Source organism: Apium graveolens, chromosome 1, assembly GCF_009905375.1.
Source record: "Apium graveolens cultivar Ventura chromosome 1, ASM990537v1, whole genome shotgun sequence".
In the NCBI taxonomy this organism is placed as follows: Eukaryota; Viridiplantae; Streptophyta; class Magnoliopsida; order Apiales; family Apiaceae; genus Apium; species Apium graveolens.
Window position 1 is genome coordinate 162561904 of NC_133647.1, and position 12674 is coordinate 162574577.

General features: G+C 35.0%; 1 long non-coding RNA gene across 1 annotated transcript; it reads left to right on the top strand.

The window, feature by feature from the left end:
- Positions 1–285: 285 nt before the first annotated feature.
- Positions 286–1320, top strand: LOC141724885 (uncharacterized). Its single transcript, XR_012576926.1, has 3 exons — positions 286–420; positions 906–970; positions 1244–1320. It is a non-coding gene; the product is annotated as an uncharacterized LOC141724885 (long non-coding RNA).
- The last annotated feature ends 11354 nt before the right edge of the window (positions 1321–12674 follow it).

Here is a 12674-nt window from a genome sequence, read left to right on the forward strand (position 1 = left end):
TCATTTCTGGTTCAAGAACTCTAATATGTATCCAGTTAATTATCCAGAACTTGTACTTGTATCATTTTGCAATCAATGTCTCGCTGTGCATCCTGCATGCTTTTGTCACTTGAGATGTTGTTTCTGTAAGTATTGCTTAACTGTGACAATGATACCTGGATTAGTTATGGGTACTAGTTATAGTGTTACACCCAATTTGAGAAGATGTATATAGCCCTATCTAATATATGAGTACATTCTCTATTTTCTTATGCTCTCACTGTGTAAAGACCAATTGATTTGTCCGGACTATAGAGATAGCATTGCTGATAGCATGTTCATGTATTGTACAGATGTATGCAGTTTTGCTGCCAATTGCTGTATTTAACCTCTTCTATATCCGGAGAAGAAGTGTCTATGACCTACACCATAGTATTTTAGGTGGGTACATATTGATTATATAATCTCAGCAATTAAAGATAAATTGTTCTTTCATCACCTAGTCAATATCCTACTGAAAATCTTGTACACTGATGATGAGCTAATGATAAATACTCATTATGCACGCCTCTTATCCGCTAGACTGATAACTAGTTTTATTACGGATTCTATTATGAACACAATTGGTCTCCCTCGACATGATTAGTTTATAGGAAATGCTTTATGAATGTGGTTTATTGATGACTGGACATTATTGTTGGTGTTTGACACTCACTGTGATTCTCTGTTTAGATTATTCAATATATCTAAGATAAATTTAATTTGGGACCTCTAGATGCTCCTTGTTTGATGATTGCTTTTTTAAATACAATTCTGCAAACACACCCCTTATATTTATCGGTAGATATTAAATCCTCTTTGTGTTTTCTTCAGTTATATTCGAACCTAATTTCAAACTTTTCACTCTGTTAATTTTTCTGTATCAGGTTTTGCAATACGGCTAGAGGAGTATTCTGTTATACAGAGGATAACATATTTGAATTTGGTACATGTATTAGTGATATTGTATTCTCAAATAATCAAATAATAAAATTTGTTCACACGGTAATTAGATTATTTTATATCTCTATTTCTTTTTTTATGAAATCATATTATCATCTAACATAAACTTTTTATTAAATCTAGTTTATATATCAAATGTTCTGCAGTAATGATTGATATTGTTTATTTTTATTACATTCTAAATGATCGGCACCATTAGAACCAGACGTACACATTATCGGCATGCAGGGTTGATTTGCTGCTCTTTGGTTTGATCATGCAGGGTTGACTCTTCTTTAGTTTGTCGGAATTGGGTTGATTGGCTAAATTGGATGGAGTTGTCGGAATTTAAGAATAGGGTACTTAAAAATTAGTATAGTATAAGTTGGCTAATGGAATGCTTGTATTTTATTTGAAATGTATGTATAGTATGATATGAGTAATATTTTGGTATTAGACTTGTAATTTGGATAAATACCTTTATGTTTCTGTTTGGATGTTTTTTTGTTGGGATGTTGCATTTTTTTGGTTCCCTATGGCTGTAAATTGTACCACGATGGCATGCAATTTACAGAACATTAACATCACAATGGTACATGTAAACCGATGTAAAAAATGTACAAAAGACATCATGTAAAATAATATTAAAAGAAAAAGAACTAAAAAAACCGATGTGAAATAGTCATTTGACATCGATTCTGAAAAGAAATACAATATATTTTAAATCAAATAACATCGGTTAGAGAAATTGGCTGATGTTAAACAAAAAAATTTAACATCGGTTTCATGAATAAAACCCATGTCCTATCCATCATTTCAAATCCGGGGGCTAACTTAACCGATGTTTGATCAAACATTTCACATCGGGCAACTAATTTAACCAATGTCTGATCTAGCATTTCACATCGGTTTGTTCGAAAGAATTTTAATAAATGGCGTTTAGAGCTTGTAGATTTCATGTTTTAATGGATAAATACATCATAATATACCCATATTCACCTAGAAATACTGTAATATAAGTTGAAATTTGTTGCAAAGACATCACATTTAATCTTAAAACCGATGTATAGCACTGTAATAGACATCAACTATTAACCGATGTCAAAGACTGATGACATTTAACATCACACGCGAAGACATCGGTTCAGTTTTTTTTTAACATCGGTTCTGAACGGATGTCTGATCCCATATTTCTAGTAGTGTTTAGTTAAATCCCAGACTGTGCAAGTAGGAAAATTATCTTAGAATCAACCTCAGCCACCTCACTGCACACAACTTTTTGCTTTTTATTTTGTGGTGAAGTGCTAAATGTTTTCCCGGGACTTCGCAGTTAACCTCAGAGTCATAGACCAGCCATAACTCTGAGATAACTTTTCCCCTTAAAAGAGCTCAACAGTTATTGTTTGTCCCTTCAGCTGGAGAATCAATTGGTCTAACTCTATCTGCATCTACTAGAGAATTATGCAACACATGCTGTACTTCAACGTTCAAGTCGACAGTTATAACGGTCACAGTTTTATCTTTATGCTGACAATCAACCATCCTCTTGGTTTGAGCTTCCAATGGCTCTTCAGGTGCTGGATTTTCAGCTGTCACCAACACATTTGTGTTTTGGGCTGCAATTTCAGTTGTCACCACTCGCTGGAACAGTTGCTGTTTGAGGATCATGTCATCCTGCAGAGAATCAAAAACTTGGGTGATATATTCATCTTTTTTAAAGAAAGTGGAATAAGAATTAATGCAGCACACACACACATACTACAGCCGTTATACATAATATTGGTAGAGCATCTGAATAATTTAACTTTACTTACCTATATCAAGTTCTAGAAAATGACTGAAGAATATTTACCAACAACATGATGAAAACTTTAGTCAATATATTATGGCCACTATAAAGTTCAGCAAGTTGGCATGGCTGCGACAAATGAAATGCACAAAGTTCCTAGGTTTCTATGACTTGGCAATAAAAGAATATAAACAAGGAGGAGCATGCAACATTGCTTGACAATCGCAACCGTGCTTGTTTTTCTTATGAAACTTAAATGGTCCCATGCTTAGGTGACCTTCAAGCAATCACCACCTCCCCATGAAACTCTCAGGGAAACAAGCACTGGAGATGTTCTTAATGGCACCTTGAACAAAGTTCAAAGAAAACTACAAGTAAGTAGCTTGTAAGAGTGCAACGTATACTTGATTCTTCATATCCCTGTGGTGAAATGTCTAGATCAACCTAAATTACCACAGCTGCTTTACATTGAAACCCCTCCGACCTCCAAGATTTTGTAAGGTTCAAAAGGGGTAATATGCCATCTTTCTAAGCAACTGCTAGCATTTTCATAATTCACAACTGCAAAAGTTGTAAGGCATCAACAGCACTTTCCTGCACATCCTCATGTGAGCTATATGTAAAACTAAGAAACAATGCCACACCTTGGATGCGCCAATATTTATTCAAACATGTAGGATCCCTTACAGAAAACGCAAAAGAGAATCTGAGAGGATCCATTTCAACCAAATCATAATCTCATTAGGCCCTGCTCTTTATTTTTTGAATACCTCCAAATGGTGAAAACATGCATCTCTTCCATTGTTGTTTGAGCAAAAAGAGAACATAAAAATTTAAATATAATGGTGGAAATATTAATTAATATTTTATCTTTAATATTATTGAGGTCAATAATACTGGAATCATTATCAATAATTGGACAGTTCAATGCACATAAGATTAATAAGTTGTCCGGGGTTGAAAGCAAACTAGACATAGCATCAGATGATATGAATTCGTGAAACATTTATGTAACATTATAGCATTTGAGTATGTTTCTACATTTGATATGTCTAGATGTTTCATGAACTGATATCGTCCTGATGCTTTGTCTAGATTTCTTTCAACCTCAGAGAAATTATTGATCTTATGTGCATTGAATAGCCGAGCTATTGATAATGATCCTAGTTTTGTTGACCTCAAAAATATATTTAAGGTAAACTGTAAATTACTCTTTCCATCAATATATATAAAGGGGTATGTTCTCTTTTTGCTGCAACAACAATGGAAAAGAGGAATATTTTCATTAGCTGGAGGAATTCAAACATTAAAAATCAGGGCCAAAATGAGATTATGATTTGGTTGGAATAATACTCTGATATTCTCTTTTGCGGTTTGCTGTAAGGGATCCGACACATTTGAATAATTATTGGTTCAGCCAAGGTGTGTCATTGTTGCTTAGTTTTACACAAGGCTTACGGGAGGGATGTGCAAGAAAGGGCTCTTGATAGCCCTCTCAACTTATGCGGTTGTAAATTATGAAAATACTAATATTGATTCTGCACTTGCTGAAGCAATTGCTCAAAAAGGCGGCATATTACCCTCTTTTGAACCTTACAACATCTTGGAGGGAGGGGGTTCAGTGTAAAGTAACAATGGTAATTTAGGTATCTTGATTCTTCATATCCTATACTATTGTTGATTCTTCAACAACAGTGAGCAAGCTATTGTATAAAGCATTAAGAACTTCAATTATTGAGAACATAATTTCGAAATTAAGTGTCAATTGCACATGCTTTTGTTTAAGATTCTCTAATACACCTCTGCCTATACTAAATTCAAACATGCATCTCATGCAATTGGATGTTGAAAGTCCTGTAATCATTTATAAGACTACATCTTACTTGCTAATATTCTCTTAAACAACAAATCCTTTTCAAGAAATTAATTATAAATACTCAGTAGTTCCCACACTGTATGCTCTATTCCCTTCAAAAAAACCATAATCTGGCGGAGATATACCAATAAAAATAGAGGATACATGCACAGTCTCCCCTACAAAAACAAGGGAAATTTTGCATTGAGTTATAGAGAAGCATAAGTCAGTCAAGTTCTGGTAGTTGACTTTAATTAGAATACTAAAGCTTAACACCAACAGTAATAACTGCAACAGATGCTTCAAAATGCAAGAGGCTCATTAACAGGAACAGTAACTTAAAAGTCTTTGCTTTTGAAGATTGAAAAGGCTTCTGTATATCAATTTTAAGGAATAGTGAACTATGACAGATGAGATTGAACGTGTATTAAAGGGTCTGATCCTTGACACCTGCGAATAACTAGTTTAGCCTAAAGATTTAAAACCCTTGCTTAGTAACTAAATTTACCAAGTCCACAAGTTACACAATCAAGTGTCAATACTATCATCAGTCATAGAAGCAAACCAAGGAATTGAAACTATTATCAAAATCTTAATTAGATAAAAAAATTACCTGAATGCTCTCTGAGTCGAATGTAAGAATCTTGGCATTACCAAGTCCAAGAAGCATACTTGCAAACTGCAGATAATTTTTTTTCCCATCTTTATATAAGATTTCAACACAATGCCGCAACTCTATACATAAATTCTTCTACTCGGGAACTCCAAATGTAATGGAAAAGATACCAACACAACTGAAATTGGAAAGCTTTGGTGCCAAAACCACAATACTATGGGGAATCATAAAGTAGGCTAAAATTTTCAAGTTCACCAACCAAGGACAAGAAATACCTGAATCTAGTAAAGGGGGACTAGATATACTTGAATCTCCAGGCACCGAAGATTCTCTATATGGAACCTTGAACACTTTTCAAAGATCCATAATCCAAAATAGTTTTTTAAAGTGTTTTTTAGAATTTTGAAGCATTTGTTGCCCTGATATCTATAGATCTACCACTTTATAGTGCATCGTATTTTATGACAAAAACAAAATAAATGATAACAAATGTAACACCCCACTTAAACAAGTAGATGCTACACAAGCTAAGTCTTATTTATTAATGAAAGCAAAACAAGCTAAACATAATTTATTAAACTAATAAAAGTTCAAAATCTTCAAAATTAAGTTCTCTAACAAGATCCCAATTAATATGGAATAAAACATGTCCTTGACTTTATTTTCAACTAGATAACAAGCTAAAATCTGGGCAGCACTCATCACACCCCCGCTTTACCCCCGACTACCTGTGGAAAGAAATAAATACGAGTGAGCCAAATGCCCAGTACGAATATATCAATAAAAGGTAAAGCAAAAGAATATATTTGATTTTAACAATTAGCCAAGAAGATGAGTAATATGACAATAATTATTTAGAATCAAGGAACAAATTAATCCAAACAAAATCAAAGAAATGGCTGAGAACAAGTAAGGTGGGTACTAATAAGGGCATCTTATAAAACCTCTGCTTGCTAGTAAACACCAAGCAAAGCACAGTGTAAATAATTCCTTCTCCGGTTATCCACAAGAAGGATAAAATGAAATGTATAAAACATTTCTCAAACAAACAAAATGATCATGATCTTAATCATGCCTCATACCCCAGAGACATGCTGGTATACTCATAGCACTTATACAAGTTAGTGCCGAGAGCACCAAAGACTGCAAAAACTCCATGTGTCTCCTCTGTGATTTACCCACAAAGATAAGTTTAAGAGCCCTAACAAATAGGTTACAAAGTTGTTTTCCAAGTAGTCAAAATGAGATGGATCCAATAAATAAACAAAGAGTCAGCTATAATCTGAAGGAAAATATATGACGGAGGGGTATACAAGGTGTAGCAAAAAGTCACACTTTATAGAAATATAACTGAGGAGTATAATGGAAAATGTATAGAATTTAATAAAAAGAAAGGAATAGATATCCGTACCTGGAATCAATCTAGAATATTTAATAATACTGACACAACTGCAATTCAACCTCCAAATCAATCTATAATAAAGAAAAATACATTCATAAATAGATGCTCACTATCTTTCTAAATGCTTAGCAATATAAAAATATAATTATATATGTATGCTCACTGTTGTGATAGTGACTACATATTAATAATATTTAATTAAACATGTAAAGTAATAACTAAATAGTTTATAAAAACAATTTCATATATTTGTAAATTTTGTAACAGTGACAATAAAGTATAAGAATTTTAAGGTAACAATAAAATGCACTTATTACCTTTTAAGGAAAATGCAACATAATAATAATAATTATTACAACAATAATTATATGACTAACCTAATTATTTAATAATAAAAATTCTATAAATCTTAATTAATAATTGAGATTCTCATTTACTTTAACACATGCATAATTATAATTAAACTAATGCATCATATTTCATCAGTTAATATAATTATTTAACACCAATTTATTTTTACACAATTTCCTTATAACTTAAGTGATAAAACAAAATTATAATTAATCATATACTAGAATGATACACAATTAATCATGATATCATTAATTTATCAAAATTTATACTATTAAAACTCACCTACTTAATATGAATAAATAATTTATAAAAAGAAGTACATATTCATATTGTTACAAATTTGATGAAATCATAAGTATTGATTCAAATAATTAAATTATGACTTACTTTGTACATTTAAAATAAAAACTTAAAATTTTATTTTTTATTTTTACATTCAAAATCTATGTTACACATAAACAAATGATAACTTAGTAACAATATACACACCCATCAAATATATCACTTAAATGGCCAAATTTATAAAAATAGATCATGTTATTAGCAACACATGTGATCAACACACACCTTCTCACCATAATTATATTATGTACTGATAAAACATTCAAAACTAACTAAAATGCACTAAAACTACACATAAATTATAAACATGAGGATGATAACAACTAACTAATCTGGTACATGCTAAAACAAATATAATAATAAATATGAAAAGTTAACTATTTATACATGTCTAAATATAAATAAAAATAAAGGGTAGTTGCACACCTTTATATATATAGTCAGAACTAAATGTATGGACTGGATATTGAATAACATGCACACAGCTAAGCTGCCAAACCCAACACCTTTGATAAGAATCCAGATTAATCTCCCCCAGACAAGATGATAGATTATCCTGCTATGCTAGACCACAACCTCATGGTATCCACTCTTGATTTTCAACCCGTCGTAAGCTATATATAAGTGTATGTTGTTCTATAGCTAATATAGATCATTTTTATTTGTAGAGTTATATGACATAAGTTGTGTACATGACACTATAGTGCAAATCTATTTATATAACAAGTGACTCCACGACTTGTAACTAATGCCCATTAGTTTCTCCACGTCCACGTAAAATAACTTCTTATCCAACTTATCATGTAACTTTCAAATTTTAAAAACTAACATATATCTTAAAAATTCAAATTGTAGATAAACAGTTATCTAAGATAAATAATATCCATATTTCAAAATTCAAAACTTTACTAATAAAATATCTACTAATTAATGCACCAAATAATGCACCAAATAAAATATGGGGTATTATATTCTCCCCCCTTAAAATAATTTCGTCCTCGAAATTCTAGTGATGTACCTCATTCGAAGAGGTATGGATATCTTGCACGAACTGAATCCTCAGTTTCCCAAGTAGCTTCTCGAACATCTAGATTTTTCCATAAAACTTTAACAAAAGGGATTGTGTTCCTGCGCAATACTCTCTCCTCCCTTGCCAGTATAGCTTCAGCTTCTTCTTCACAAGACAAATCTTCACGAAATGCGTCTAAGGGATACTGAACAACATGATTAGGATGATATACATACTTCTTAAGAACCGATGCATGAAACACATTGTGCACCCGTGACAATTGTGGCGGTAAAGCGACTCTATATGCCACAACTCCAACCCTCTCAAGAATCTCAAAAGGTCCTATATACCTCAGACTTAGCTTACCCTTCTTACCAAATCGTTGAATGCCTCTCTGAGGAGATACCTTAAGGAAGACCTTGTCTTCTGCTTTAAATTCATATTCTCGCCTACCCTTATCAGCATAACTCTTCTTCCTAGATCGAGCTTGTTCAAGTCTTTCTCGAGCAACTACTACCTTATCTGTAGTGACTTGGACTAGATCGGGACCTTCTAAAAGCTTCTCTCCTACTTCATTCCAACAAATAGGTGTTCTACACTTGCGCCCATATAGTGCCTCAAAGGGAGCCATACCAATGCTGCTTTGCCAACTGTTATTATAAGTAAATTCAACCAAAGGAAAATAGTCATCCCAATTTCCATACCACTCTAATGCACATGCTCGCAACATGTCCTCCAAGGTCTGAATTGTCCTCTCTGACTGCCCATCCGACTGTGGATGAAAAGCTGTGCTATAGTTCAACTTGGTGCCCCATGCCTTTTGAAATCCTTTCCAAAATCTTGAAGTGAATCTGGGATCTCTGTCGGACACAATCGAAACTGGAATCCCGTGTAGTCTAACAATCTCATTCTTGTATAATAGCGCTAAGCTCTCCAAGTTCATGTTCTCACGGATTTCTAATAAGTGAGCAGATTTAGTGAGTCTGTCTACAATCACCCATATCGCATCATGTTTCTTAAAAGTCTTAGGCAGTCCTATGACAAAATCCATGCAAATATTCTCCCACTTCCAAGTAGGTAACTCCAATGGTTGTAATAAGCCACTTGGCCTCTGGTGCTCAATCTTCACCTGTTGACAAGTCAAACACTTCGAAACAAAATCGGCAATATCTCGTTTCATGCCACTCCACCAAAAATGTTCCTTTAAATCTCGATACATCTTTGTCTCACCTGGATGAATAGAAAATGGTGATCTATGAGCCTCTTCCATCAATTCCTCCCTGATTTCCTTGTTAGCAGGCACACATAGACGATTATACATCCATAGACGATTATACATCCATAGAATGCCATGATCATCAAAATGAAATCCTGGTTGCTTTTCAGGATCAATATTCTGGACAAAAGACCACAATTCTCCATCTCCATCCTGAGTTGCCATAATCCTAGTGATAAGACTAGGCTCGACATGCAAACTTGCTACCATACCAATTGTATTTTGATGATAAAACTCCAAACCAAATTTCTCAATCTCACGTTGAAGAGGTTGTTGTTGCGTCACCAAAGCGGCCAAATTTCCAAAATCTTTCCTGCTTAAAGCATCTGCAACCTTATTAGCCTTGCCGGGATGATACTGAATGCTCACATCATAGTCTTTCAATAATTCAATCCATTGTCTTTGCCTCATATTAAGCTCCTTCTGCGTGAATATGTACTTCAAACTCTTGTGGTCAGTAAAGATCTCACACTTATCACCATATAAATAGTGTCTCTATATCTTCAATACAAAAATGACGGCTGCAAGCTCTAAGTCATGTGTCGGATAATTCACCTCGTGAGGCTTTAATTGTCTTGAAGCGTAGGCAATCACCTTTCCATGTTGCATCAATACACAACCAAGTCCCTTCTTCGAAGCATCGCTATAAATCACATAGCCTCCCAATCCTGATGGTAGTGTCAATACTGGTGATGTCACAAGTCTCTTCTTCAATTCTTGAAAACTAGTCTCACACTCATCGGTCCATATGAACTTGTTGCTTTTTCGAGTCAACTGTGTCAATGGCATCTCAATTGTCGAAAAGCCTTCTACAAATCGGCGATAGTAGCCCGCGAGTCCCAAGAAACTCCTCACTTCCGTCGCAGTGCTAGGTCTTGGCCAATTGGTAATAGCCTCAACTTTGGCCGGATCCTCCCTGATTCCATCTGCTGATACAATATGTCCCAAAAATGCAACTTGATCAAGCCCAAATTCACACTTCTTGTATTTTGCATACAATTTGTTATTCCGTAGTGTTTCCAACACAATTCGAAGATGCTCTTCATGTTCCTCCCTTGACTTTGAATACACCAATATATCATCAATAAACATAATCACAAACTTGTCCAGAAAATCCTTGAATACCCTGTTCATTAGGTCCATGAAAACTGCAGGTGCATTTGTCAATCCAAAAGACATAACAAGAAACTCGTACTTTCCGTAACGAGTCCTGAATGCTGTCTTCGGAATATCACTTGCCTTCACTCTTAGTTGATGGTAACCTGACCGTAGGTCAATCTTCGAAAAGTATTTTGCTCCTTGAAGCTGATCAAATAAGTCATTGATCCTCGGTAATGGATATCTATTCTTCACTGTGATTCAGTTTAACTCTCGATAATCAATACAGAGTCTCATCGAACCATCTTTCTTCTTCACAAATAGAACTGGTGCTCCCCAAGGCGAAACACTGGGTCTAATAAAACCCTTATCAAGTCACTCCTCCAGCTGTTCTTTCAGCTCTTGTAGCTCTAACGGAGCCATTCTATAAGGTGCCTTAGAAATAGGTTATGCATCTGGTAACAAATCGATAGAAAATTCCACCTCTCTTTCTGGAGGAAGACCCTCCAAATCGTCGGGAAATACATCTGAAAACTCATGAACAACAAGAACATCTTCTAAGTCTGGCTGCACCTTGGACGTGTCAATCACATGAGCCAAAAATCCTTCACATCCATGAGCAATCATCTTCTTAGCCTTGATGGCCGAAATGAATTTTCCACAACCACTAGGCTTAGAACCCTGAAACACGAACTCGGGCGAATTGAAGTCGCCAAAAATTATTCTTTTACCTGGACAATCAATTGTAGTTTTGTGTCGCTCCAGCCAATCCATCCCCAGTATAATATCAAAGTTCCTCATCTGAATAGGTAAGAGATCTACAAGTAGTTCTCTATCATCTACTCTAACTACACAATAAAAATATTGAGAATTCACAAGTATAGTTACACCCATAGGAGTGCCAACAGAAAAATCCGATATAAGTGCAGTGGATGCAATGTCTAAGTGTTTAGCATAAGATGTAGAGACAAATGAATGTGTAGCTCCAGTATCAAATAAGACTATAGCATTTCCATTGCCGACAGAAAGTGATCCTGAAATGGTACCTGGAGTACTTGCAGCATCTTTTGCAGTAATGGAAAACACACGACCAGAAGTCTTCTGGTTGCTCTTCTCTCCCTGATCCTTACGATCCCAAGGCTTCTTTGGTGGCATCTGACAGTCTCGAATAGTATGACCCTTCTTTCCACAATTGAAGCATGCTCTAGTAGCCTAATAGCAAGTGCTTCGTCCATGCATCTTTCCACAATGCTCACACTTAGATGCTTCCTTATTTCCAGTTTGGTTGAAAGACCTCTTTTGCTCATTTCCTTGATTTTCATTCTTTTGCTGAAAATTCCGAGTATTATACCTCTGATCATTTGGTTTGAATCCACCTGAAGACCCGCCATTTTTCTAAAATCCATGTCGACGATCGGAAAATTCCTCTTCCCTTTTTCTTTTCTGATTTTGCATGTCTCGTTTCTTGAGAAAGTCAGCCTGATGAAGCTCTTGATCTCTGGCACTGTCAACCAAGGTATCCATGGATGTATAGCGGTTAGAGATGATATGGTTGCGGATTGAATTCTTCAATGCCCACTTAAACTTCATGATTTTATCCGCTTCCGACCCAGCCACAGATCTTGCATAACCAGCTAACCTCTGAAATCTGACTTGAAAGTCTGCCACCGACTCATCATCTCTCTGAGTAATACTCTGACACTCCCTTACATATTCCTCACGTATGCTAGCTGGAAAATACCTCTGGTCAAACTGAGTTTTGAATACCTTCCAAGTAAGAGTATTTTCATAGCCAGGTGCATCCGACGCTACCACAGACTTCCACCAAGTATTAGCATCCCCCTCAAGACGATAAGTAGCAAATCGAGCCTTTTCCACCTCTGAACACTCCAAGACCCTGAAAATTTTCTCCATGTGATCTATCCAAGCTTCAGCATCCATGGGAGTCTTGGCCTCCTTAAAATAATTGGGTA